The following is a 13,442-nucleotide window of genomic DNA, read 5'->3' as shown; positions in this document are numbered from 1 at the left end:
TCATCCTGTAAGGGTTCTGTATTTACAAGCACGGCAACAACGGTAGAGGATGTGGAGGAGGGTGTTTGGCTTGGCTTATCGCTATAGCTAGGAAGAGCCAAGGCAATTCTGGTATTTCTCATGAATCCAAGTACCCCCTTCTCACTGCCCCTTTGCCTTGTAGCCCCCACTCTTCATTTCTGAAGTGGGTTGGCTTTCTACATTTGGTCATAAGCAAGGGACGCTTGCTTGTCTTGGATCGTCTGAGCCAACGGGAACGGTGGCTTTCACGGGTGGAGATGAGGATGGAGCAAATAGAAGGGGTTCCTACTGACATGATGAAAGCCCCACAGAAACCTGGCGTTAGCAAGCATCTCCTTGCCTTGTCAGCAGAGGCGTGCTCAACACCGACACAATCACAACACAGGAAGAGGGAGTCCTGCAAGCCGGCGTGTGGTGAATAAATTACAGCACTTGGTGCCAATAGACTTTTAAAGCAATCAAAGTCAGCAATTATAACTATTATTATTTGTTTTGTGGCCAGCCATGGGCCTGACAACATCACAGCCATTTACGTGGCCAGTGGATGGGACTCAATGCCACACGGCATCACTAAGACTGCTGGGCAAGTGTCAAAGAAATAATGATGGTATCCATAAGACCGTTTGTATGGACATTGGCGTTCATCCATTCACTTCCGGGCACAAGCCAAACACCGAGAGCCAGATGTTACCAACCTATTAGGAGTCTAAGTGGTATTTAAGCATCCGAGTATTTAAGTGCGATTCTATTCCACCCTGTTCGAGCCCCTGAACAACTACTAACAGGAAAGGTGAAGGGGTCCTCTTCCTCTTCACTACTTTTTGTGACGTTCCCTTAAGGTTACGACAAGCACCTGTTACAAGAGCAGGCACATCAAACAGGTTTTTTCCAAGATTCAATCAAGGTGGAAGAGATTCATAGCTAGACCCTTAGTGTAGTGCTCTCCTTGGCTGCGAAGGCACTTATGTGATGCGCACACAGTTTTTAGGTGTCTTGGTTTGTATTATTGCTCATGCCCAGAAGCAATTCAATTCTGACTAAGTCCAAAACCACACTTCAGTGTTACGGTGATACAGACTCTGAATAATCGTCTGTCAGGGTAACAACAGTGCAGAGGTCCCGCAAGGCCCAAGGGTGAGTATATAAGCCTCAGATCCTCAGCTGGCATAAATGCAGTTTGATTTTAAATGAGCTACATCGGCGTACGGCACCAGAGAATCTGGCTTCAAATGTGAAAGTCTTTCATCTTGTCAATTAGAAGATGCTTCCTAATATCCAAACTAGATTTAAACATGTCATTTCTTGTTCTGTCCCCTGCGCGGCCACAGAAAGTACTCTATTACCATACTTCATATATCCCAAGGTTTACCAAATCCCTTCTCTATCTTTTCTTCTCCAAACTAAATAACCCCACTTCTTTCAACCTTTTCTTGTAAGCCATGTTCCTAGACCTCTCATCATTCATAATTTTGGCCAAGCTAAATACAGCTCTGCCATTTAGGGTGGTGAGTTCCTGCAATTAGTATGAAGATGTTTATGCATTTAGCTTTTACTCATACACTTGTTCCTATTCATCCTACAATACTGAAACCCTGGCTCAGTGCCTCTACCTGAGTACTCCTTCTTGTTCCTGTTACTGCAAAGATACATGCACACGTATAAATACACACAATTATATATAAAACCACTCCAATACTATATATTTTACTATAATGGTCTCAAATCCTATGCCTTGTATGGCATGACTGTGTCATCTTTGCTTACACTAGGCACACCGACATGCTCATTAATACACGGTGATTATGGAGCATTACATTTAATACCTGCAGTGACAGGAGTGTAAAACCACTCCCCATACTGTATTTTATTAGCAACACCTTTCCAGTCATTTGGGTGTAGAAAGGAAACAGTGGGCATGTCTACATGAGATGCTTAATGTGCAGAAGACTAATTTTACTGTGCATTAGTGCAGCGGGCAAAGCCCATGTTAATCCGCAGTAGATTTATTCTAATGTGAAGTAGCATCACAAAAAAACTATTCGTATGCACTAATGTGCAGTAGTGCCAATTATGGTGCATTAAGTTAGTACCAACCAATGCAGGTACTAAATGAGCCATAATCACGGCACATTAATAAACGCTCATCTCATGTAGATGTGCCCACTATTTCCTTTCTACACCCAAACAACTGGAAACAGGACAACTTCTGGAGCTGACAAGGCATTGTGAATACTGGTAGGAGAACCTCATGATGAATAGGGATGCAATAGTTCTTATTTATAACAACGGCCTTAAGTTGCATATATAACCTGCTATAATGCTGCAGCCATGCAGTGGAGTTTTTGGTCAAATGGATTCTTTCTTTGCCCGCGTTTGTTGAATCTCAGTCTCTATTTGCTCCCATATAGCACTACCAAAAGAAATGCTGCTCTCATTGAAGTCTGTGGCAAAATGCCCACTGATTTCATTGGGAGAAGGCTGGGCTCCAAACTGCCTGCAGAAAACATGTTGGTTGGAAATGATTGCTCTATCCTCTTCTAACCATGGCCAGTGGGAAAAATAGTATGTCCTTTTGTTATCTGATCCTCCTCCATCCCGACAATGCCTCCCAACTTTATGTCATCAGCAAACTTCATTGCCAGTCTCCTGTTCTTTCTGCCGAGGTTATTAATGCAAACAAGATCCGGTTGAAAGCCGACCCTTGAAGAACTCCACTCATCATTTCTTTCTAACCTTATACTTCCTTTTAACACTGCTCATTGTCCTCATGTTACCCAGTTCTTTACTCACCCCTCTGTTCTTGTAGCAGTTTGCATGTTCTTCACCTTAACTAATAGTTGCTTTGTCTTCGGTTACCCTTTCCTGCTTCTTCCTTGCTCCCGGATGGTGCAGTACTTTCTTGCGGGTCCAACACTTTCCTCTATAGGCTCAGCTATTCTGGCCAGCAGGCTGGCAGAGTAAAGCCAAGATTGCTGTCCCTCCATGGCTTGGGCAGTATGTACAAGGTGCGTAGCCCTACTTACCTACATCTGGACATAACTTCCAGATAGTCCTCACTGGGGCAAGATAGGGGGCTTCTCCCATCCCCTCGTTCTGTTGTGCAGGCATATGGACCAGCTTATGATTTATTCCCAGCAGTTTGTTAGGATTTAAAGGAGGAAAAGCCCCAATTTTGCTCTCAATGGGAGAGGACTTCTTTGCTCAAGGGCAATCTTTGATGTCCCTTCATACGTGATGATGACTGACCAAGAGGGGAGTGTGACATTCTCCAATTAACATGCCTTTCCGAGAGACCAAACATCTGTCCTCTGTTTTGGGAGGGTGGGTGGATGTGTGTGTGTGTGTGTGTGTGTGTGTAAATAGTTACTGGACAAGAGGCCAGTAGAAGAAGCCAGTTGAAGGCACTTCAGACTCGAGACCAGCAGTTCTCAACCCATTTGCTATTGTGGGTCACGCTTGCAGCTCTCAGTGTGTTACGCGGGCCGCACCCACACGACTTACTGCCCGTGTACCCATTAAAAAAAAAAAAAAAATGTTTTAACAGGATGCCACGGGGACGCACGTGGCCCACGGGTTGAGAACCACTGCTCTAGAACGTCGTTCCCGGGTTTTGTACGCCCCGGAGACTTTTTTCATTTGCACAAGAAATGGGTCCTTTTGGGAGCCTTCCATTAGCTCTCAAACCACCTCCATAATATTCCCATGTGAACTAGTCTAAACTTGTAGATCTTGGATCTCAACTATAAGGGATCATTACAAATAGTGATACACTCTACTTGAAATAAAAAATTGGCATCTGATTATCTCCATGTTGTACTAAAGAACATGAGTTCTGTAAGTAGTTCAGCAAACTACGTTTCCTTTCCTTTAATCAGGCATATAAATGTTGTGTCAAAGAGAAAAGGGGCTCTGAAATCCAGGCTGGTCTTTATGTTGACTTCTGGGCTTTGGGTCATTCACTAAATAATCTAAATTATAAGCAGCAAAGCAGGCCATTGTAAACAGGAGATTACCGTGGAAAGCATTTTGCAACTGTCAAAGTACTTCATTTGGCTCCTGTTATATTTTAATAAGGAAGAACAGATCATATCTAATCATCTGACAAGAGCTAAACTTGACTTCAAGTTCATCATAAACCACAAGCATTTAAAAATTCAATCTAATTAAGTTTTTCCCCTCTTTTGCAGCCAGAAGTAGATTACAGTCTTAACAAGCATGTAATTCAGGGGTGGGTTATTCTGTAATTCCACAGTGCAGCCGCTTGGATTTCTTAAATTCCTCCGCTGCAAAGAGCTTTCCAATAGTAGACCAGATGAAAGCTAGAAGGACCAGCAGAAAAAGGCACCATGAGATCTGATAGTTGGAAACTGAAACCAGGCAAATCCAAGTTTAAATAAGCTGCTCATTTTTAACTGCCAAGATCATTGGACATTGCAACAATTTATATAGCAATGCGATGGATTCTCTGTCCTGGAAGTCAATAAATAAAGGTTGGACAATGTTTTAAAAGATAAGTTTCACCCAAAGAAGAGTTACAGGCTGGGTGCCCAAAGCTGTTGTATATCTGTCAATACTGATGCTCAGAACAGTCCCTGCTGGCCTCGAAAACTATGCATTTTTCCTGTTGAAGAAAATAAGTACAATGTTCAAAAGAGCCAAAATCCTGCTGAAAGTCAGTGGTTGCCTGCATTAGTGCACACAAATAGCCTGACATCTCAGGAGGACTTAGGTGAGCTACTCAGTCATATGCATTTCAGTAAGACCGGGGCTGTACAAACACATGCTCACATGTTTTGCTTTCCACACCTCCCTAGGACGGTGCTTGGATAAGGCTACTTGGCAACAAGGACAGGTTTGACATGTGCAAGGTGCAGAACCTGGCCCTAGGTGACGTAGGATTTCCTGTTTTGACTCCACGAAATCCCCTGTCCTTGTGTTACGGGGCAGAACAACTAAATGGGACCAGTCGGTTTTGCTATACATCAAGTTAAGCCGGTCCCGAGCCGCTGCGACCACTGGGGCACCTAGATGCTGTAACAACCCTCCTCCACCCTGCCCTGAGCTTGGCTACTTTTGTGCATCCCCTGCCCAGTCCTGGATATTGGTTCCCCAGCTCCTCTTCAGTCTCCCTCTCCTTCTCCTTCCCTCCACTGCACCCTGCGTTATGGTGTTGGCAAGGGTGTCAGGCCTCCTCACGAGCAGGGATCCTGGGTTTCTCCAATTTAAAAAAAATCCCCAATTTCCAGATAAAAAAGTAACCCCAAATCCACATTTTTCCATTATTAAAATGAAATGCCACTAATATATATCTATCTCTATATAGAGATGGATATACATATATCTATAGGTGTGTCTAGTGTGAGCAAAGATGCCATACATGGTATAGGATTTGCCATACATGGTATAGGATCTGGGACCATTATTGTAAAATATAGTATTGGAGTGGCCTTATACATATATATATATATATATATATATATATATATATATATATATATATAGTGAGAGTGTTTCTACGCATGTGCATATCTTTGCAGTAACAGGAACAATAAGAAGTACTCAGGTAGAGGCACTGAGCCAGGGTTTCACCATTGTGGGATGAATAGGAATGAGCGTACAAGTAAAAGCTAAATGCACAAACATCTTCATACTAATTGCAAGAATTCACCACCCTAAATGGCAGAGCTGTATTTCAATATAGATATAGGGATATATAGATATATATCCCCAAATCCACATTTTTCTGTGATTTAAAATGAAACACCACTATACATATAACATATATATACATATATACATATGTTATATGTATAGTGGTGTTCCATTTTAAATAATAATATATATACATACTATATACATATACTATGTATATATATATATACATATATACTGTATATATATACACATAGTATGTATGTGTATATATATATATATATATATATATATATATATATATATAGATATATAGATATATATAGTCGTGTTTCATTTTAAATCACAGAAAAATGTGGATTTGGGGTTACTTTTTAAAATCTGAAACCTGAGGATTTTTTTAAATCAGAGAAAACCAGGATCCTTGCTTGTGATGCATTCAAACCATTGCAGCTTCCTGTGTCTCACAACCTCCAATAACGGTTTGTAGGATCCGGTTTTTTGACTGATTGCTGCTTAACAAACTCATTGGTCCAGTGCTCAGCGCACGAGGCGCTATAGATGCAGCACTCAAAATGCGTCACAGCGGGCGCTCTATGAAACAATCATTAATAGATACACCCGTTACAAATGTATGGCTTAGCCAAAGAGCAGGGGGGTGGCCTAGAGACTCTTGAGGTCCCTTTCAGCCCTGTATTTTTCTTATTCCTGTGAAGTCCCCTCTCAAGCCCTCTGCTTTTTCAAACTAAAAAAAGTTCCTTATTTCTGCAATGACTGTGAGTGTGCCAGTCTCATCTCACAAGCCACCTCTGAGTTTGCTCTCTGTACCAGTGCATCTTTCCGCGGTTATTAAACATCTCTCTGGCATGCTGCTCCACTTGGTAGGCCTGCAGTTGTGTTTACTTACGATCTGTAAGCAGAGAGTTTCCCCTGAAAGGTCATCTGCGCTCCAGGACAATATTTTAATGACATCCCGCTTGAATAATTCTGTCTCCTGCCTTCCTGTCCAAACCAAGTCCAAGTTTCCTGGGTAGCTCATAGCCAGAGATCACTTTGCTCCACTCATTACATCATCCAGCCGGGTCCATCACCTCTTTTCCAGAATCGTAGCAATATAAGGCTGGAAGGGGCCTCATGAGGTCATTAGTCCAAGCCTCTGCTCCAGGCAGGATCATCCTGGACTAAAGCATCCAAAACTAGAGAGAGGTGTGTAGACGAAATGAGATTAGTCGTGCTAGTCTGAAGTCAGGCAGAAGGCAGGGCAGGGCAGGGCGGCCTCTTAAGTAAATACAAGTTAAATGTGGACACAACTTAAGTGCCATCCTGCCCTACCTTAAACCATGCAGATGTCTGTCTAATCTGCTCGTAAAGACCTCCAGTGGCAGTGACCCCCACAACCTCTCTTGTTAATCTGTAGGGGCACTTAAGCACCCTAACCATTAGACAATTGTTCCTAATATCCAAACTAAACTTAAACACATTAAGTTTCGTGTCCTGTCCCCTGCGCAGCCACAGAGAGTACTCTATGACAACACTTCATATATCCCAAGGTTTATCAGATCCCGTCTTTCTCTTCTCTTCTCCAGACTAAATAACCCCATGTCTTTCAACCTCTTCTTGTAAGTCATGTTCCTAGACCTCTCATCAGTCATCATTTTGAATATTTAGCCAAGTTAAATAGCACAGCTCTGCCATTTTGGGTGGTGAATTCCTGCAATTAGTAAAGATGCATCTGCATTTCGCTTCTGCTCAGACACTTATTCCTATTCATCCCACTATGGTGAAACCCTGCTTCTGCTTGGATCAGTGCCTTTACCTCAGCCCTCTTTATTGTTCCTGTTATTGGAAATTCAATACTTCCTGACCAGCCCTCTCCTCCGGGTCCCCCTAATCCATCCAGCTTCCATTGGTGCTTGTGGTAAAAAAAAAGAAAAGAAAAGCTTTCCGAGGTATTGGATGATTTCTTCTCCTCCTCCCCTTGCCCAAACTTGAACAATAAGAAATTCAAAACAAGTTACAGGGTTTAGGCACGCATCCTTGCGTGACACGAGTGGAAGCTGTGAGTCAGATTCCCGTAGTCTGCTGTGCGGTGCCAGCAAGAGGATTCCCGCAAGTCCATGCCCTCCCCGTTAATCTTTCCTTTCCCTTCCAGGTTCTCAAGGGACTCATAAACGTAAAACCCATCTGTTCTCACCATCCGTCCATCCAGGCAGTGAGATTCCTCCCGGTCCCCTTCCTCTCCCATCTTGTAAAACCGGGGGCATTTCAGAGTGACCTGTCACTAACGGACTCTTCCCCCTATCTTGCACGACCTCTTTCTTCCAGCTTGTCACCTTGTGATATTGCCAACAAGCAATATAACCAGAACTAATGGCACGTCCTCGCGGCTCCCCTATTATTGGCCATGGGAGGTATGATCCCCCTTTGCAACTCAGAGCCAAGTTACTTCTCCCTTCCTTGCTCTTACAGATCTGGGACAGGTTAAATCAATACACCAATTTAACCTAAATCAGTTATGTTTGATACTACATCCATTCAGGTTCATCTTAAAGCAGTCGTGGCCACTTTGCAAGTGGTTTATGTGCACTGCACTTCTGTCGTGTTACAGATGTGAACCCGTTTCTGATCACTTATATTGGTTTATGTGTAACTTGTGTCCCTAGCCACAGTCATCTGTCCAGGTGTCTAAAAACAGAAATTCTTACCACCTCTTCCACCTAAATCAGTGTCATCCCTTACCACGCACAAACAATTGTCTGGTTTGCTCTTTTAGATTACAAGCTCTTCAAGGCAAGGTCTCTCTCTGGTGTGTGTCACTACCACAGCTAACGTGGCACAGCTGTGCCACACTGCCTCTATCCCATCCCATCCCATCCGCTTGGGGAAGCTAACCAGTCCATCGCTTGGCTAGTCCATGGGTGGGAGATGCCCTGGGGAACCACAGGCGCAAGCTGAGGCAGTGTGGTTGAACAGTTCATGAATATTAGACCAAATGAGTGGAGCGACTTGATTTGGCCTCATCACCAGAGATGGATGGGGGAAAAGAAAGAGTACTGAGCACATTAAGGCCCCAGACTTGGTTGGATCTCTCAATTCGACTGGGACACCAATAATATTTCCTGATGCTAACAAACGCATGGTCCGCTTGGGGGTCACTAACCTTTTCCCCAGTGCCTCCTGGGAGCTTACAGAACGCTCCCCAACCACATAAAGTGTGTCCCTCTCCTTTCACATGAGGCTGACCCCAACTCCACGCGCTTTTATTTAGTAATCTACTGATGCATCCGGGTGCTTTCCCCTTTCTGCAGCTATACGGACATGCTCAAATGCATCTGTCTTCAGACCTTTCCCCTCTGTGCTATGTCAAATCATTGTCACACTGCTCTCTATTTATGGCACATTTCCCGGGATCCACATTTTCACTGGCCCAGAAGAGGTGGTGCACAGTGGAGACGCTCTCATACAAGTGATTTCTATGAGCTCTTCGCTGAATTTGGAGCCTGTTGCTAGCCAGTGTGTAAATATGTTACCTTAAAAAAAATGTCAATGGTTAAAAACCATCCTGATTCAGTAATAACAAAATTAGACAGAAAAGTGCTTCCATATATTTTTCTATTCTGTTAGCTCAGAAAACACTGTTCCTGCTTGTTTTGGCTGATTTTTATTCCTGCCTTTGAGTGTAAAGGAACGGTTAGGAAGTTTATGAATGAGGTCCCACTCTCGTTCCAGACTGGACAGATTTCTGCCTAAATCCTAGGATGAGGTCATCCAGTTACCAGCTAGCTTGCCCAGAGCGCTAACTCAAAGACCCAAACGGACAGATCTGATGCTAATGACATGCAAAAACACGTCCGGTCGGCTTCACTTGCGCCAATGTAAGTTTCACTTTAGCACACATGGCTCGCGAAAAAAGATTTCTCCTCGCAAAGGATGTTTATAAAACCCAGTTTGATCCCCACGGCCCTCAGCTCAGGAATGAGCTGAGATAATGTTTTCCCATAAAGATAAAGGAGAACATGCAAATAGCCGCACATGCAAACTAGACTTAGGACAGCTACTTGGTCCAAAACCAAACTAAAGGGTTAGAGCAACAGGAAATGATTTCTTTTCTGCCAGTTGCTCAGGTATTTTGAAGAGTTTGCCAGCAAATGCTATTGGTGGGGGAGGCTAGGATGCATGTGCCTCTTAAGTTCCTCCCCACATAGGGCAATGCTGTTATCCCTCTGTTAAAGATGGTATTTGAGGCACAGGAAGGCTGCGGCCCAGATTTTTTGACATGGTTTATTTGGTAACATTTATACAGGGCCAACGACAGGGTTGAAGCAATATTTGATAAGCACTCAGGAGTAAAATGCCCTTCCCCAGGTCTGGGAAAGAAGCAGACACAGCCTTAGCTAAACACCAGGCGGATCAATGACTTGTGTTTAACCCCATTATGCAAATGAAAAGCCACTTAAAAGGGAAATGGATAGTCACCCTGTGCAACAAGCACATTTTGCTTCCAGCGTGTTGCCCCTGGACCACCACCAACACTGCACCATCACAACCTTCCTATGCATTTGCAAATGTGTTTGCACTCCTGACTCACACTGATGGACTGACTTCAGTAGCAGTTAGATACTTGGAGACTTTTAAAAAAAAATCTATCCTTAAATCTAAAAAATCCATAGAGAGCAGAGAATTAAACCACAAGCCTCCCAATCAATGGGCCACCTTTCTTCTATACTAGTGCGTGTCCCATGATAATAGGGTACAGTGGAGCTGGACATGCGTGAACAGGCTAATTTTTTTCTTTATGACTGAGAAAAGAAACAGCTGCAGTGTTAACCCAAAGTCAGCCAGAAGCACCTGGCATTCAGCCCTCAACAGAAAACTGCATGGAAATCAAATTCAGACCCCCTCAAAAAGGAAGTTTTTGCTCCCAAACTCCAGAAGTCCAGGCTGACGTAGCTGAGTTTGAACATCTTACTCCATTGGAAGATCCATGCATTGCAATGGGACAATCCTGGCAACAGCTGGGTGGGCTTCTTCAGCCTACAATGAAGCCTATACATTATACTGGTTCCCAGTCTCGCTTGGATGGATACACATGTGCTGCCCACACCTCTCCGGTAGACTAAATCATACAAGAAGAGAGGAAGAGGAGAGAGGAAAAACATACAAGCAAGGCTGTTATTTGTTAAAGTTTGGCCAGTTCCATGATCTGGTTTGGGTGTTTAAACTGGGGGTTGCGGTAGGGGATGAGAGGTGTCTTTTTAACTCACATATTGGGATTTATTTTCCAAAGTCTATTGGTATAATTTTGTCCCCTTCGACCAATCAGTCCAGATAATACAGAAAGGTTCTACTTTAGTGTCAGGGATGCTGTTACGGAAAACCCCCCAAAACCCAGGCTCATGACTTCATCACCATCCAAATACACTGTATTTTCTCACATACAATACCCTCCTGAATAAGACATGCACCTTGTTTTTGAAAGGCAGAATGAAGGGTGTGGGGGGAAGATCTTTTCTTAAAAATACCAGTAAGTAGCACTAAGTAACTGAGAAGCAGCAACCAGGCAGCACCGCGTGCTTAATGTGCTGCTGCCTGTGGAGCGTGTGCAGCCTTATTTTTTGCTCTGCACCCCTCACGTCTGCAACTTGAGTAGCAGCAACTGCTGTTATCAAATTCCCTCACTTATAATGTGCACCCCGATTTCCAGCACCTGATCTTTGAAAAAAGTATGCGTGTTGTATATGGGAAAATATGGCAGAATGGCTTTTCTTGTAGAAGGCCCATACCAGGTAAAGCATTTCTGCAGTAACTCTGCTATTAATTGCTTTTGATCTACTGAAAAATGAGTGGTCCTTAAAACCGCAGATTCAAGTGTAACCGTTGTGTTGTAACACTGCTTTGTGTTGAGGCTGTTCACTTCCAGCATAACATTTCTGACTCTGATTACATTTATGGTGTTAAATAGTTAAGGGACTTGTTCAAAGCCTGTTAAAGTCTCTGCCCTAAAGCACTGTTAGCTTTAAAATAAGAACTGTATCTCTTCTTTATGAACCATCAATTCTGTGCATCTGGATTGAACAGCATCTAAAGAGAGCTGAATCGTACCATTATAGGGACGTAGGGCTGGAAGGGACTGCCAGAGGTCATCTAGCGGGATCATCCCTATCCAAACCATCCCATACAACCCTAATCTAAACTCGACATGACTGCCCTCAACCCTGACACAACACAGACCTAACACCCGAACCTGCCACAGGGAAAGCAGGGGAACTACGGCAGCCAACATCCTGCTTCTATGAAACGTCAATATATGCTCAAGAGATCCTGGGCAGATGGCCACGCTCCCCACTATGGAGGAAGGTAAAACCCCCATAGTCCATACCAGTCTGGCCACGGAGTAAAATTCCTTCCTGACCTCAAAAATGGCATTGTGAGATACTTAAAGTCATTATTCAAATCCCTAACCCAAAGCCTGTGGATGCCTATTGGACATCCTGCATTCACAGGAGGTCTTTTACATTTGCAGTTACAAAACTTCTGTTTTAGTTGGTGGGTTTTCTGGTTCTGATGATTAATAGTCAGCTTTAAATAATCAAATTACTCTCTGAAATCCACTAACAAGCACAGCGGCAATAGGTTACCCTGGTAGACCTCTTGGAAAGTTTGGACCATCTGCACCCTGTTGACAACTGAAGTGCCATGTCTAATGGACTAAAGCTGTTATTTTATCCACCCTTAAATTAAAAAAAGCAAGCATTATGGTAACCCGCTTTCCAAATCTTTATTATAGTCATTCAAAATATTTAAACATGTCTCAACGGGAAGCTGGAAAGAGGCTACGGCTGAGTTTTGTGGACTTCCCAGTGATCAAACACAGGGCTGACTTGGAGCTGCTTTCCACCCACTATTTCATAGATTCATAGACTACATAGACATGAGGGGCTGGAAGGGACCTCACGAGATCACCAAGTCCAGCCCCCCGCCATAGGCAGGACATCTGCTGGGGTCAAATTTATCTGCTCGGTGCTCGTCACTGCTCAGGTGTTGGACCAAAGGAGGACCAAACTCCAAGTCAAAACACTGTCAGCATTTTGAAGCTCTTGGAAATGTTTTTGGTCTTCTGGTCTACAAAGCTTTTATACCTCCACCTCCTTTCCCCTCTGTGATATCAATGCTGGCAACGCTGGTGATGCCAAAACCACCCCCTCGTAGGACACAACTGGCTTGAAAATCTCTCTTCGTTCAAGACATACTCATGCACAGAGACCTTGAGGGAGCAAATCTTCACAAGGCTACCTTCCCAGAGACGGAGAGTTACTTGCACGTCTCTTCTTTCATAAGGGGTCTGGCGTGGGAACGGAGACAGAGCCACGTGCATTGTCTTTGGTACACCGTGCCCTCCACGGGTCCACCTGGACCTCCCCACAGCCGACCTGCCTGGGATTCACAGTCAAAACCCAACTCAGGCCACAGCCAGTGAGAAGCTCCCTGTACAGAGTGACGCTGAGTCGGCCGAACCTACGCTCTTGGTAGTGGCAGGGAGGAGGGCATGAAATATATCTAGACCCGGTTCCTTCTCCTTGGAGATGGGTCCAAGCTTAGGAATGCTGCTTATAACTATACCATTAACAAATTATTATGTGTGGCTTCTCCAAAGAAAGAAATCTAAGGCAGGACCAAATTCTGATCCTCAAATGGATTTTCTCCAGTCTGCCGTCAGTGTGGGAGCGTCCAGACTCCAGCCCCAACATCTGTAATGCCCTTTATGCAAC

This window comes from Alligator mississippiensis, chromosome 2 (genome assembly GCF_030867095.1).
Source record: "Alligator mississippiensis isolate rAllMis1 chromosome 2, rAllMis1, whole genome shotgun sequence".
Taxonomy (NCBI): Eukaryota; Metazoa; Chordata; order Crocodylia; family Alligatoridae; genus Alligator; species Alligator mississippiensis.
Note: the sequence above shows the minus strand (reverse complement) of the source record.